Genomic DNA, 15,086 nt, shown 5'->3' on the forward strand with positions numbered 1-15,086 from the left:
GATGATCTTATGAAAAGTACCCCATGCCAATCTCTAGGTATGGTGAATGCTATGTGATGATGTGGGGCTATTTTAATTCCAAAGGCCAAGGGAACTTTATCAGGATGCATAGTATCCTAAAAAAAAAAAAAAAAAAAAAACTTAAAAATAAAAATCTGCCTGCCTCTATGGGAATTTAACATAGGGGTGTCCAAACTTATGCACCCTGTATTTTAAGGAAGAACATTTATTTATTTACGATACATTATTCATTCACAAAGAAAATTGGTGTCCTTAAAGGTTGGATTTTTCCTAATTTTTTAAATTAAGGCATTAAGTTCAATTTCCAAAAGATGATTTTTTATTCCTCTTTTTAGTCAACTTTAGCATGGGTGTCTAAACTTATGCATAGCACTGTAATTTCCATTTGCAATTCCAAAGCAACTCACAGACAGTTTGTGTTTGTCCAAAAATCATTAACATAAAGGAAACATCTGTAAATCACACATCTTTAAATCATGAGAGAAACCAGATCTGAAGGAAAGACTTTCTGGCTCACTTGTGCTGCCCTTAATCACAGACATAAAATACAGATACTTTGACTATTTCTGTCAGACATCTACAGAATATCTTAGTGAGAATTAACAGAGGTTTAGATGTTGATATTTGTTTCATTTGAAGTCATCATTGTGGTGATCGGTGTTTGCTTTAGTTGGGCTCTTGGTCCCCATTCTTCTTGCGTTAGCTTTTCTTTGGCTGCTGTAACTGTGTGGCAGAGGTAGCCAAGATAAAGCGAGATCAGCTGTTATCAGCTCCTTGTTGATGATGACAAAATCATCACAAAGCAAGCATCTAATGTTGTCAGATGCTTTGGCATTTATAGCCGCCCACCTTGTGGAACTGCAATATTGGCACCAATAGCATTTAAATGATCACTTATTTAGAGGTGGATAAAAAGGATGTGCACACGGTGTTTTGAGCAAGTGTAAAGTATCATGTAGTCACACACAGACATCAAGATTTTGTATATGATTCACAACAATGGTGACAATCACAAAAAAAAAAAAAAAAAGCTTCATGCTGCAATGCATGATGGGTAGCTTTCATAGTACAAAACTCATCCTTGATTCCCAAGCTTTTTTGTTTTGATTGTCACCGTTGTTGTGATTCATATCCAAAATCTTGATGCCTGTGTGTTACTACGTGATAGGTTGGCGGTTATAAATGCAAATATAAACACAAAACTTTTAACACAACATTAGATGTTCGTTTTGTGATGATTATGTCATCATCAACAAGGAGATGATAACACCTGATCTTACTTTTTCTTGGCTTTCTCTGCCACAACAATTGTGTTATACAAACACACAGTTACAGCAGCCAAAGAAAAGCTAATGCAAAAAGAAAGGGGACCAAGAGCCCAACTAAAGCAAACACTGATCACCACAAAAGTGACTTAAAATGAAACAAATATCAACATCTAAACCTCTGTTAATTCTCACTAAGATCTTCTGTAGATGTCTGACAGAAATAGTCAAAGTATCTGTATTTTATGTCTGTGATTAAGGGCGGCACAAGTGTCTGAACCAGAAAGTCTTTCCTTCAGATCTGGTTTCTCTCATGATCCAAAGATGTGTGATTTACAGATGTTTCCTTTATGTTAATGATTTTTGGACAAACACAAACTGTCTGTTAGTTGCTTTGCAATTACAATTGGAAATTACATTGCAATAAACATGAATTTTAATTCAATGCATCCTGAGAGTGTTTATTTGGTCCAGAAACAGTATGGGCCCTATTTTAACGATCTAAGCACATGGTCTAAAGTGCACGGCGCAAGTTCATGGGTGTGTTTTGTTTTGGGATTTATGTGTGTTAAACCAATTAGAGTCTCATCTTCCATTCTCTTTAACCCTTTCACACGTAAGTTTAAAATATTCTGGCTGACCCCCTATAGCGTGAGTTTTCCAAGGCGACCGTTATTTAGAACTTGTCACTTTATGGTTTCCACGGTGACGCGTCATTGCTTGTCTATATCAAAGACGTCATAAAAAGACGTCATAACTTTAATTCTGGCTCCTCAGTAGACGTCTTTTCAACGTACGACTTTAGTGACAAAGACGTTGAAAATAGGGATGTTAACCGATGACCGTTTGACCGATGGTTGACCGTATCAACGTTAACCGATCAAACTTGTCGGTAGTCGGTAAAAAAAAAAAAAAAGTAATCTCTAAATTAGGCTATTATAGACAGTGGACTAAACGCTACTACAGTTAGCCATCTCATTCCAAGATCTTTTTGTGTGAAGTGAACAAATCCCTCACACTAAATTTTTCATAACTCGCCTGTTAGTACTTAATAAACCAATAAAAACATTTGGCGCGAGGTCACAGCGTTTGGGTTCGCGTGCTCACAAGGTTTGCGAAAAGTAAAGGCCACAGGCTAAAACACTCGAGGTTAGAGCCAGGGCAGACGACAGGATGAAGCGTGCAAAGAAAAGTAGTGTGTGGGACCATTTCACCAAAAAGAATGACACAGATGTAAGTTGCAACTTGTGTGATACAGTGCTTAAATACAGTAGTAGCACATCATCTATGATGTAAGGTGATGATGATCATCATCTTTCTTTATTATTGTTAGCACTACCTCAAACTAAAGCGGCGTCTCTTCGGAGCTGTCATTTTCTTAAATGAGCCGCGGCAATGTTTCAAATGAGCTTCTAACGCAAGACAAAGCCTTTATTTTCAACGCGATCACCTTGTACCCAAACCATTTCGAAACTAAGGAGCCATTTGTCCTCCGATTACACACAAGCTCCTCGGCGCCGCATTTGCGGGACTCATGTTTCGCGCTGTAGGGGATTTAAAAAAAGTGACGTGAGTGGGAGGCAGAGCGGCAGAGGGATGCGACAGAGTTGCGAAATTGCAGGCGCGGCTCGAAATGGCTGTTATTTCAAATAGCGTAGCATATTTTAAACTAAATGGTTAACCGGTTTCAACCGGCTAATGAGGCTCGGTGGTCGGTCAATACAATTTTTAGTTTTCGCCATCCCTAGTTGAAAAGACGTCTTTTAGACAACATTTTACTTAGTGGGAACCACCCTATAATGATAAAAATCCAACCCAATGCTTTTTTTTTTAAATCCCCATAAATCATAAGTACTGTCTCAAAACAAGCCGTTCTCAGATTTGGGGGCAATGTGACGTACTTTTGCACAAGCCCGGCCCACGACTGACACTGCTGTATTAGCATAGACCTGCCTGCCCTGAGTGAGCTGTACACAGTCCGCCAATGATTCGACGCCGGAGCAGCTGTAGACAAGAATGTCTCCTAAGCGATTGAGGTGTTTTGTTGTTGGATGTTAGAATGAACATAGCAGTTTTCATTTAGTCTCGTTGTTACTCGAAGATGGATCTCTACCAACTGTTCGTGATCCAGCTTACAGTCTCTGGAACGATAGGCCTAACATTACTGATCATGGCTGAAATGAAAGTGAGAGCGCGCACTTAATGACAGCCCATTGAGTCGTTTTATGGATATAAAGTTTACCAGTTTATTAAGCACCCACTGAAAAGGTGTGTATATATTTGTTTACTGTTAGTTGTAACGAGTGTTTTTGTGTAATTCGCTGTGTATGTTGATGATGCCTCTCATCTTCATTTCCATCAGTTTTTGTAGGATTTGACTTGATCTTTTGCTGATGCCCCATGCATTTAATTGGCTTATGTGCTGAATTCATTTAATTGGCTAATTTGGTAAAGTTGGTGCATATACAATTGTTTGTGTGGGGTTTGAGTACTGCTTTTTATGTGTGTGTTGAGTGTAGAAGATTTTGAGATTAATCATTAATGAGAATTGTTGCTCTTGCAGAAAGATCAGACAGAAAGATCATTAAGGAATACATGTGTCATTCATATCAATGAGAGCAGGGAGAAAACTGTGAGGAAGATAGAAATTGAGAGATGAGAGTTGGGGAACAGGCACAGTAATATGAAAAAAAAAAGCCTTTGGAGAGGAATAGAGAGGGAGAAATTCGTTTTTGAGTGGATATAGTAACATTGCAAGTATGAGTTATGGTCTTGCGCTCAGAACAGCTGTTTCCTAAAGAACCACATTAGAAAGAAGTATACAGGATCTGAATCTCACACATACTTCACGCTCACATGGATTAGATTTAAAGCTGAAGTGTGTCATTTCCTTCTATCCCAGCTTAATATGCAGAGACAAGTGTAAGTTAGATTCCTCTTGAAAAAAAAAAAGTGTAAAACTCTGCAACTCAATCAAACATTTGCTCAACCAATTGGGAATTGTGTAAACCTGTCGTTATTGTTACTTGTTTGGTGGCAGCAGTTGTGCAGAAATTACACACAAACATCCACCTCAAAGGGATATTTCATCCCAAAAAAAATACAATCATGTCATCTTTTAAACACTAACACTCATATTTTTAAGAATGTTGGTAACTAAACATTCCTTTGTATGTACAAAATCATATTTTTGCTAAATATTTGAATGAAAGTCATAGAGGTTTGGAACAACATGTTATTTTTTGTGTGAACTAACCCTTTAAGACAAACTTATTATTCCTATGAAAAAGCCTAGAGTTAAAATTAAATCTTAAATTGACCCATTAATCAGTAATTACGAGATTGCTAAAGGTAACATCCGCTTCTTAAGTGAGTGTGTGTTTACCTAGTTGCATTATGAGCTGAACACCTTCCAGTGAAGCGCTCTATCACACATATGCACACATATATGCTCATGTTGAAGAGGGAGGAGTAAACGGAGCTTTGAAGCTTAATGGGAATTTTGCGCTTGAGAATTGCTGTGACCGCCTTTGAAAAGCAGCAACAAAAAGTCAAGATTGAGAGAGAGGACTGAGTGGGTAGATGGATAAGGATGAGTGGAAATCCAAAAAGAGGGATAAAAAATGTTGTTTTTTGTAGGTTTGAGCTTTTATGCTGTGATCTGAGGGTTTTCGCAGTACCGGGCTGGATGAGTGTATCGGGGGGATCTGGACAGTGTTTCGAGCATTCAACATCAAAGAGTGTCGGCATCTATTCCTGCGATACTTGACACAAACTCATACTAAAGCCAAAGCGCCAAGTATATGAATAGGATCTTGAATCATCGGCCCACTGCGCGTTATCACGTTTATTATATAAAATATTTAAGGAGTCCACTGAAGCACTGATGGTGATGGAAAATATTGTATTTTGTTATAATTTTGTATCAATACTCAATTTTTTTTCTTCTCTAAAAGAATTTCAGATACATTAGACTCTTACGTAGATGTTATCATCGGTATTAAAAATTATATTTTTTCCTCTGAATCCTTGAGTTTGCAGTTTAAACAGATGAATGTGAATCTAGCAACGTTTTATTACGCTGGTTGTTGTACATATTTGTGGCAGTTTGGAAATTAAATGTCCAGTGAGTGGCGCTAAAAGGTTAATGATTGTGTTAATAAGGCCACGGTATAACCTACACTAAACCCCAATAGTGTTAACAAATGCAAATGTGAGATAAAAACATTTGCTGAAGAAACCATGCCATTTTAGCTTGCTTCTACAAGTCTCTGAACTTGTTGATTTGTACCTGAGCGCTCCACATGGTAAGTGCAGTGCTGTACTCGGTGAGCGACTGAGCATGTTTGCTATGTCAGAAAAGCCACACATATGGAGCTGGTTATGTGATGCAAATATCAAACTGTATTACATGATGCACTACCTGTGCTGAATTTCTTTGAATTGCAATTCAGTAATTTTCTCTTCCGGTCATTCAAATTCAATACAAATTCACACTCAACTGAAAGGGAGCCAGTACGTCAGTTTAGAATTTTGTCTAACCCTGTGACATGACCATTTGTTTAACCCATACGAAACAACTGCAAAACCACTATAACTCTCCAACCATTTTACTGAGAGAGTTTACTTTTTTCCTTTTTTCTTTCTTTTTTTCTCATATTTAATTGATGATTTGTATCCATTTTTTGTGTATGGGCATGATGTATTTTGTCCATGAAGAAGAATGCTACTTCGACAAAATGAAGGAAATGAATGGGCTTGATCCATACAAACACAAAGGGTGGTTAGGTGATCTCAACGTGTTACTGCAAGTAACATTTCCAGATGTTTTTCCTACATAATATGTGATGTGAGCGCTTACACATTCAAGCTTTTCAGAAATGATAAATCTATATATAATACATCTATAAATATAACTTACAAAGACACATTTTGGTTAAGCAGTTTCACTTTTACCTGAGTTTTATTGTGTTGCTTTCACTTACATTTGGAGTGGATATGGCTGTTGATAATGCAGCAAGTGTTCACCATTACAAAGTTTTCTTATGTTGGAGAATATTAACAACATTATTTACATTCACTACTACTCAGTCTCTACCTTAGTTTCTGTGTCCTAAGATCTCACAATGTATTGCTGACGTCACATTCAGATTCTATACAGTCCTGATTTCCTTTAGACACCTTGGCCATCTTGTGTCTACACAATGAATGCATATGGCAAATATATTTCAATAAAATGTGTTTGGTAAGAAACTAACTTTGCTCTTAAAGGAGAAGTTCACTTTTAAAAAAACTTTTGCTGATAATTTACTCACCCCCATGTCATCCAAGATGTCCATGTCTTTCTTTCTTCAGTCGAAAAGAAATTAAGGTTTTTGATGAAAACATTCCAGGATTTTTCCCCATATTATGGATTCTAATGGGACCCAAACGGTTCAAGGTCCAAATGACAGTTTCATTGCAGCTGCAAAGGGTTTTAAACGATACCAGACGATGAATAAGGGTCTTATCTATCGAAACGATCGGTCATTTAAAAAATAAATAAAAAAGTTTAAGTTTTATAAGCATAAATGTTCGCCTTGCTCTGTTCTGTGATGCGCGTTCGTGACGTCACGTAATACGCAATTACGTTGAAAAGGTCAAGTTTGATGTGTTTACAAATGTGCGGGAGGAGGACCATATACACATTTTAAAATGTATTTGTGTCAGTTTAACGTTTAAAATGCCCATTCGTGTGCGAATCCTAGGTGCTTTAATATTAAAAAGCCAAAAAGAAAATTTTTCAAGCGTGACCTTTTCAACGTAATTGCGTATTACGTGACATCACGAACGCGCATCACAGAACAGAGCAAGGCGAACATTTGTGCTTATAAAACTTAAACTTTTTTATTTTTAGTTTCGCTAGATAAGACCCTTATTCATCGTCTGGTATCGTTTAAAGCCCTTTGCAGCTGCACTGAAACTGTCATTTGGACCTTGATCCGTTTGGGTCCCATTGGAATCCATAATATGGGGAAAAATCCTGGAATGTTTTCATCAAAAACCTTAATTTCTTTTCGACTGAAGAAAGAAAGACATGGACATCTTGGATGACATGGGGGTGAGTAAATTATCAGCAAAAGTTTTTTTAAAAGTGAACTTCTCCTTTAATCCTAAGTATGTCTGAAACTAGATGTATTGTCTGCTGAGAGTTTAATGTGTTCCCTGAAGCACTTGCCCCCTGACACTTGCATGTACAGGAATCAAACCCAAAGGTTCATACGTTTAAACTCAGTATAATGGCTTATTTTATATTTATCTTACACAATTTTCCATAGATGCCAAAATGTGCTTAAGACCCACATTGTAGCACCACCAAAAACATGCAGGTGCCAGAATCTCCTTTTTACAACAGTGGCCAATAACCTGAATCAAAAGCAGGTTTGTTTTTTCATCACCTTTCATCATACATGATGAGGTCCCACGACAATGAAGTCATCAATGAAGTGCTAACTTTTTATTATCGGTTGTGGTGTTTACATTTTTACTGAAGCTTAAGATTTTATGACTGGGTGGGAAGACCTGAAAATATAAATAATTTTGGTTGTGTTCCACAGCCAAAATAAATAGCTGTTTTCAGCCAAAGGTCTCAGGACAGTAGGAAGATAGTAGTGGGCAGAAAGCAAAACAATGGAGATGGAACCAAAGGTGAGGTTGAGAAAGAGAGATAGCAGTTTTAATGATCTTCCTTTTATATCTACAGCTCAATTATACTCTCTACTGCAACTGCAGACACAGACAAGGTGTAGGAGATCATTACACTGCTCAGCCTTAAAGGTCGACCTCCTACAAAAAAACACACAAAACCCCTTGTAATCTCCTCTCATCCTCCAAGGCTTCTGCTTGCTGTAGCTTGGAAAGAAGAAGAGGCAGCCATACCCATACACAAAAGAAATATATTTTCTGGATATGTTTTGGAATATATGCAAATATTTGAAATTGGCCCAATAAATATATTTCATACTTATATTTCATATATTTTTGTTATATTTCAGAATATATTTCAATGTATTTTTTTCTGTACGGGTCCCCAAAAGTGTCAAAAATATATGTGGCATATATTCCAAATACATTGAAATATATTCTGAAATATAACAAAAATATATGAAATATAAGTATGAAATATATTTATTGGGCCAATTTCAAATATTTGCATATATTCCAAAACATATCCAGAAAATATATTTCAAATATAATTCTTTTGTGTATGGGTAGAATTCATAATGAATATATTAGTAATATATAGTTAAAATAAAAAAGCATGCCCTTACACAAAATGAATACAAATCCTCACTTAGATATGAAAAAATATTCGAATAATAAAAAAAGTTAGGCCACAAAAAGGAGATCACGAGGCCAGATCAACTGTGGACACATGCATTACCCCAAAGTAATTACAGAAAAATAAAGACTAAATGCTAGAACGGATAGAAACTCATCAGCTGCATTGCAACCAGGATGGAGAGGCACTTCATTATAAACCATCTAAACCCCAGAACAAGACTTCCTGTGAAACTCACATCTGAGAGTGGCAGAACTCCCTGGACTGTGTGCACAGGCATAGCAACACTCTTCTGTAGAAATGGAGCATAATTGGTCATTTCATATTCAGCACCCCAAGCATCACATCATAAAAGAGAGATATGGTGAATGAAGCCACACGTCTACAGATGTGAAGGACGAACCAAGCATGTTTCCTACTGCCGCTGCAGGCACAACCGAGACTTATAGAGTGAATATTCATCCTCTGTATGCAGTGCCTTTTCATTTTGTACATAAAAACATGGACTATATGTATGCATAGTTTTGTATAACTTTAGTTTTGTATATATATATTTAGTTCAACAATTCTATATAGTTTTGTAGGAATATTGTGAAATTATATATTAACTGAAACTATTGATTCATTTAATCCATCCTTGCTTATGTTTTAAACTTCTTTTAAAAATCGTATTGACCCTAAACTTTTAAACGGTAGTGTAGTAGTAGATACAATCTAGATCTTTGCTGCTTAAACTTCTTTTTCAGCATGTCATAAAGTCAGAAAGGTCATTCATGTAATCCATGACCTCTGCATTTCCTTTCTGGAAATTTTAAGATTCTTGTTGATATTGTATTGCAAAATTACAAAAGCTCAAAATAAAGAGCTATTATTGCTTTATTATTATTAATTTATTTTCATGTGTACATATTCTAGCCAGTGACATATGATTGAAAATAGCAAATAGACAGTTAACGTCATTCTAGCACAACATCTGTGATGTATAACTAATTAATTTGGTGCCTTCCCAGATGTGTGGGACCCACACATCCAGCATGAACATGTAGGAGAGGTTATGAGGCCATTGAAAATTAAAAATGCTAAATGAGAAATAAATATTACGAATTTCTCTCTCCAATAATTGTTGGTGCTTCTGTTTTTCTATGGCTAATTAAATTGATTGCATTTGATCTCACACTTGTTAATTGTCAAGACAATAGTTCTTGATTGGAATGGAAATGGAACTCTCTTTCCCCCATTTTCAAGTCAAGTCAAGTCATTTTCATTTATATAGCGCTTTTAACAATGTAGATTGTCTCAAAGCAGCTTTACAGAGATAAATGTATAATTTAACGTAAGATTGTTTTGGCTTTATAGCGGTTCTTTAATAAAGTTATTTTCCAGCTAAAGTTAGTTTTGATTGATTCGCTTCCGTCGCAACGATCATTTGTTTTTAAATTATGGCCGCCAAGACGACACCATTCTCTCTACACAGACTTTAAACGCGAACCTGTGAGAAACGCTGATGGCGTTCAGATGCGCATTAAGAACGGGTTCTATAGTTATGTGCGTTTGAATATATGTGTGCAGGTTTGGAATTCCCTACAAACCAAACCTAAACAAATTACTGGTGTTTCCTTATAGTTTTGATTCAGAATTTTATTTTATTTTATCAATTCGGGGTAGATACGCAAATTGAGTTTTCCCGACGACGCGTTATCTGTAGAGTGGGAAAGGGATCCTCCATAGGGAGAGACTAGTTGGCCCTTCAGCACTGCGTTGACATCGGGTCCAGGCTTAGGTCCTTCATCAGATCTGGAAACGGCCTGGATCCGGCAGGCTGCGGGAAAACCTTGGGATAAACAATGACACTAAAATTAGCGTAGATGCCATTCTTCTCATGATGTAACAAGTACATCAGGATTTATGGGAAGTGTTCCCGGTTCCAGCTGACCTAATCTATGCAGCATAATATTGAATTATAGAAGTCTATAATGTATTATGTGAACGCTATGTCAAAGAGAAACCATTTTGTCCTTTGTGTTTTTATTAACATTCTTCTTTAACACATTTATCCTAGAAATTACATTGTTAAATTTATTCCAAATTATTTGTCCTTCTACTCATTCTCTAACTGCTTTCTTTCCCAAGTCTTTGTGATTAGTCTTATTTGTATCCAGTCACAGCTGTCGTCTCTAAATGATGTATTTTCGCTGGACACATGTCCCTTGTTTTATTCATGTTCATTTATTTATTTATTTAGTTTGATGCGGCTGCTAAGTGCTTCTCTGTCAAACCCTATGTTATTTGCTGTTAACAAATTACGCTAGGCCACACAGAATGCTGAAAGCCAGCATAAACAAACCATTAGCTGACAATATGCACAATGTGTGGACTTGTAGTTAAGCAGAGGGTTTTGATTAAAGCACCCTGTCTAAGCCCCCCCCCACACACACACACACACACACACACACACACACACACTATTATAGCCACAGCTTAAGGAATAAGGGCTGTTTGCATTTGAGCTTGTAACGAAGAGAATAATCAATATAAACGAGGAAGGATTTTTCCTTCCAAAGTGCATAAAAAGCTCTTAATCTATGGGCATAAATAAATAAAGTTGGTGTTAAGGTTTAGCACATTGCTGACAAATTTTCAGAGATGTTTGAGAGGAAATTGGAAAACTACACCTCTGAGCCTTTAAAAAAAAAAAATTTATTTACATCATACAGCTGTAAGATATCTTGCAAAGCTCAAGAGAACCTAAAGAGAACATTACATATACGCGTGCAGGAAACGCTAACATCTTTGCCTTCAGTTAGCACTTGGCATTCGCAGTGTGAACATTCTTGTGTTAGCAGTGGCTGTTATCTCCAGTGTGGGCTTTACACTGCAGGGGAGATGACAAGTGCAGGACATGCACTGCTGAAAGAGATCAAGACAAAGAGAGAAGCTGGGTGTGAGCGTAGAGAATAGAAAGTAGGTAGCAGAAGCTCTCAGCAGGGGGTGGTCAGTGGTTCAAGAAACTAGAACGATAAAGTGGTACGAGAGTGAACGTTCTCTGTTGTGTTGCTAATGTTTGAAAATGATGTACCAAGTCATAAAATATGTGCAAGGTACTTTGTAAAATAAGTCTTTATTAATCAATAATATGCCCCTTTAATCATAATTTGTGTTTTACTCACTGCAACTATAGTGGTCATTTCAGCTGGAAAGTGCGTTTTTTGAGTTTTGCAAAAACAAATGTAGATAGAGGTGCTTTTTTCCAATGAATCTGTGTTGGAAAATAACCAGGGTTAGGAGAGATAATCGCACAGGAATAGACATTTAAACATCTGGGGACAAAAAGGCCCCAGTGAATTCTTCTACAGTATTTAGTTAAACAACATTTGATATTGTTCAATTTATTCTATTTTAGTTACAGTATGGGTTGTTGCTGTCAGACATCTGTATTCACCATCACAGAGGGTGTATCAAATGCGTGGCTAATATGAAATGGTTTTGATCTGCTCTGAAAACAGTGAACATGAAGATACATTCCCAGCAAAAGTGAGAACTTCAAAATATACCATGACATCAAAGTTTACAGCTGTACCTTGTGTTTTTATTGATTTTTTTTTTTTAGCAGCCATAATCATTCAGATTGAAAATTTGCTTCATTTTACATTTTATATCTTAATTTTACTGCTGTCAAATCAATTAATCGTGACTAAACTCATCTAACTTAAAAGTTTGTGTATATACACACACACACACATACACACAGCACTACACTATTTATTAATGTGTTTACCATATGAATTAAAGTATAAATAAGAAAATATATTAAGTATATTATACCCACAGAAGACTTTCTTTCTTCTGTGGGAAACAAAAGAGGATATTTTGAAAAATGTGTTTATACAATGAAAGTCAGCACAGTGTGGTCCACTGCAGTTCAAATATTCTTCAAAATATAGTCTTTTATGTTACATGTAAGAAAGAAAGCCATTTAGTTTGGAACAACATGAGGGTGATTAAATAGATTACAGCATATTCATTTTGGTTGTGAACTATCCCTTTTAATGGGCCATCAAAAACAGAATCCTTTTTGTTGAGCACAGTAAAGAAAATGTTCTAGAGGAATAGAAACCAATCCTTTCTCTCACTCACTCTTCTGGGGTTATCTGGGCCTTTTGATGGGGTGAAACTTTCCCATGTACAAATTCATGTTCTACCTTTTAATGTTGCCATCAGAATGATCTACAGATTTGTTTTCATTTCAAGTGGTGGCATGTCCTTATAAATCACTGCAAACAAATCTCTTTGTCATTCTGGCTGTGAACGGCTCTTATTGGCTGCCAAAGCCAGGTGGCATTACTTGTTACCATGCCATGCCAGTTGTTCCGGACTAAATCATTGGCTAGTGTGGCTGGCAGACTGACAGAATAAATCTGCTAGTAGTGAAGTTAAAAAGAACACATACAACTGATATTAGCTAGTATTGTAGAACATTATTAGAACGTACAAATTAGGTAATCTAAGTTAAGTGCATTTAGCCTTGAAGGCCAGTTAACAGAGGTTTTCATTAGCCTTGAAATCCATTTAGTAATATCATGAATGGCCAAATTCAATTATGGTTCTAGCAAACCCAGTATTTTTTAAATTTTTTAATTTTTTTGAAGATCAAGAGACTTTCACATAATTAGATGAATTTCTAAATACTATTCGAATGAGTAGTCATCCACTTATCTCAGCGTTTCATCCCACGATAATTGTGGATTATACTAGTGTAAGAAAATGATGGGTTGGCGGAATCTTTGAAACCCTTTACAGAAGAAAAATAATATCTTTCCCACATCTTTCTACCAACATAAATTCATATACTATCCATATCCGTATGTTACTTTTTCTATTATCCACTATCAGTTGTATTATCAACCAAAATTAAGATTTTTAAATTGTTTACTTACCCGTATTATGTTTCATACCTGTTATCTGTAAACACAAAAGGAGATATAGCTGCGGGGTGTTTTTCCTCACAAGTGTAAAATCAAATTTGTTTGTACGGTTCCCAAACGTTCTTTTAGCTTTAGATGGCTTGGAATAAAGGGCACATGTCACATAGACTGCTTTTATAGTACTTTATGCTTATTTTTGTTCTACTTGACTAAACTACATCTGCCTATTTTGCCCTGGGTATGTAATTCAGACAGTAATGTACCTAAAAATATCTGGAATATCTGCTTGACAGGGTGACTACCCTTGTTGTTTAGGTTAGGGTTAAAAATAAGGTTGGGGTTTGGCTTTCGTGTTTTGCATCACTCAAACATGTAATGTTATTACCTGCGTTGTTCATGCACCTGATAATATCCTGATAAGTTTTCAGAGGCCTGAAGGAATCGTCTGAAATGAGGTGAGAATGTCACCAGAGCAACGTTTCGGTGGTGCAAGGATAAAAATCGCAACAGTGACATTTCCCTTATGAGACTACCCTAGATGACAAGTTCATTTTTGGACATCCTGTAGCCAGCCTATTAGAGATGAACCAGTTTATGTGTTTGATTTGCCTGAGTGCAGAAACATTGTAATAATAAACTGTGTATGTGTGTATACATCAATCAAACTGGTTTTAATTAGTCAAATTGGGCCAGAATTTGCTGCAGGCATGTAAAGTAGAGCTGGATGTCCTTTATTTTAGGCTACATCTCTCACACACACACACACACACACTGGGTGAGAAATAGCACATTTTCTCAAATTTTCTCGACCCATCTCTTTCAAACACACACACACGTTCATGGTCTCAATAAGCACTGAGCCAACTTTAATCTTCTCAAATGATACCGACCACATGGATCTGATTATGTAACACAGATCACTAAGGTTACGGCCATTCACTCTATAAAACTCTGTTTTTGTTTTTCTTTGTAAATTATGTTAGAAAGAAAGGGCATGTAAAGGGATAGTTCACCCAAAAATTACAATTCTGCCATCATTTACTCACCCTCATGTTACTCTAAACCTGTTTATTTCGATAGTTTATCAACTGTCTTTGTCTATACATTGAAAGTCATTGGGGTCCAAAACAACATTGTATTGTATGGACAATGTTTCTTTTTTCTTTTCTTTTTAAGAAAAAGTCATACAGCGACATGAGGGTGAGTAAATGATGGCATTAATTATTTTCATTTTTGGGTGAACTATACCTTTAAAACTACATGCACAAATGAATGTCTGCATGTTTAAGCATTTTCTAAAAAGACAGAATTAGACATTAATGATGCAGATTCCTCTCCATTATTCACAAGTCCTGGGTTGTTTTGGCCAAATATAACAGCCTATTGTGTGTGTGTTCCCAGTGTGTGTGCCTGTCTGTTGCTGTGGGTAAATACAGAAGGCAGAGATGTACACAGTGTCTGTGCAATCATACATCCATCCATCCATGCACACACACACACACACTCACACAGGGCAACTCATCTGCTCCCCCTCATTTCACCTAAGCTATTCTTAGA

At 36.5% G+C, this 15,086-nt stretch overlaps 1 protein-coding gene across 2 annotated transcripts in view; it reads left to right on the forward strand.

Moving 5' to 3' along the window:
* pcxb (pyruvate carboxylase b) overlaps window positions 1-15,086 on the forward strand; it is a 239,641-nt gene that overhangs the window by 130,831 nt on the left and 93,724 nt on the right. The gene's annotated exons all lie outside the window — the stretch shown is intronic.

Source organism: Rutilus rutilus (genome assembly GCF_951802725.1).
Source record: "Rutilus rutilus genome assembly, chromosome: 3".
Classification (NCBI taxonomy): domain Eukaryota; kingdom Metazoa; phylum Chordata; class Actinopteri; order Cypriniformes; family Leuciscidae; genus Rutilus; species Rutilus rutilus.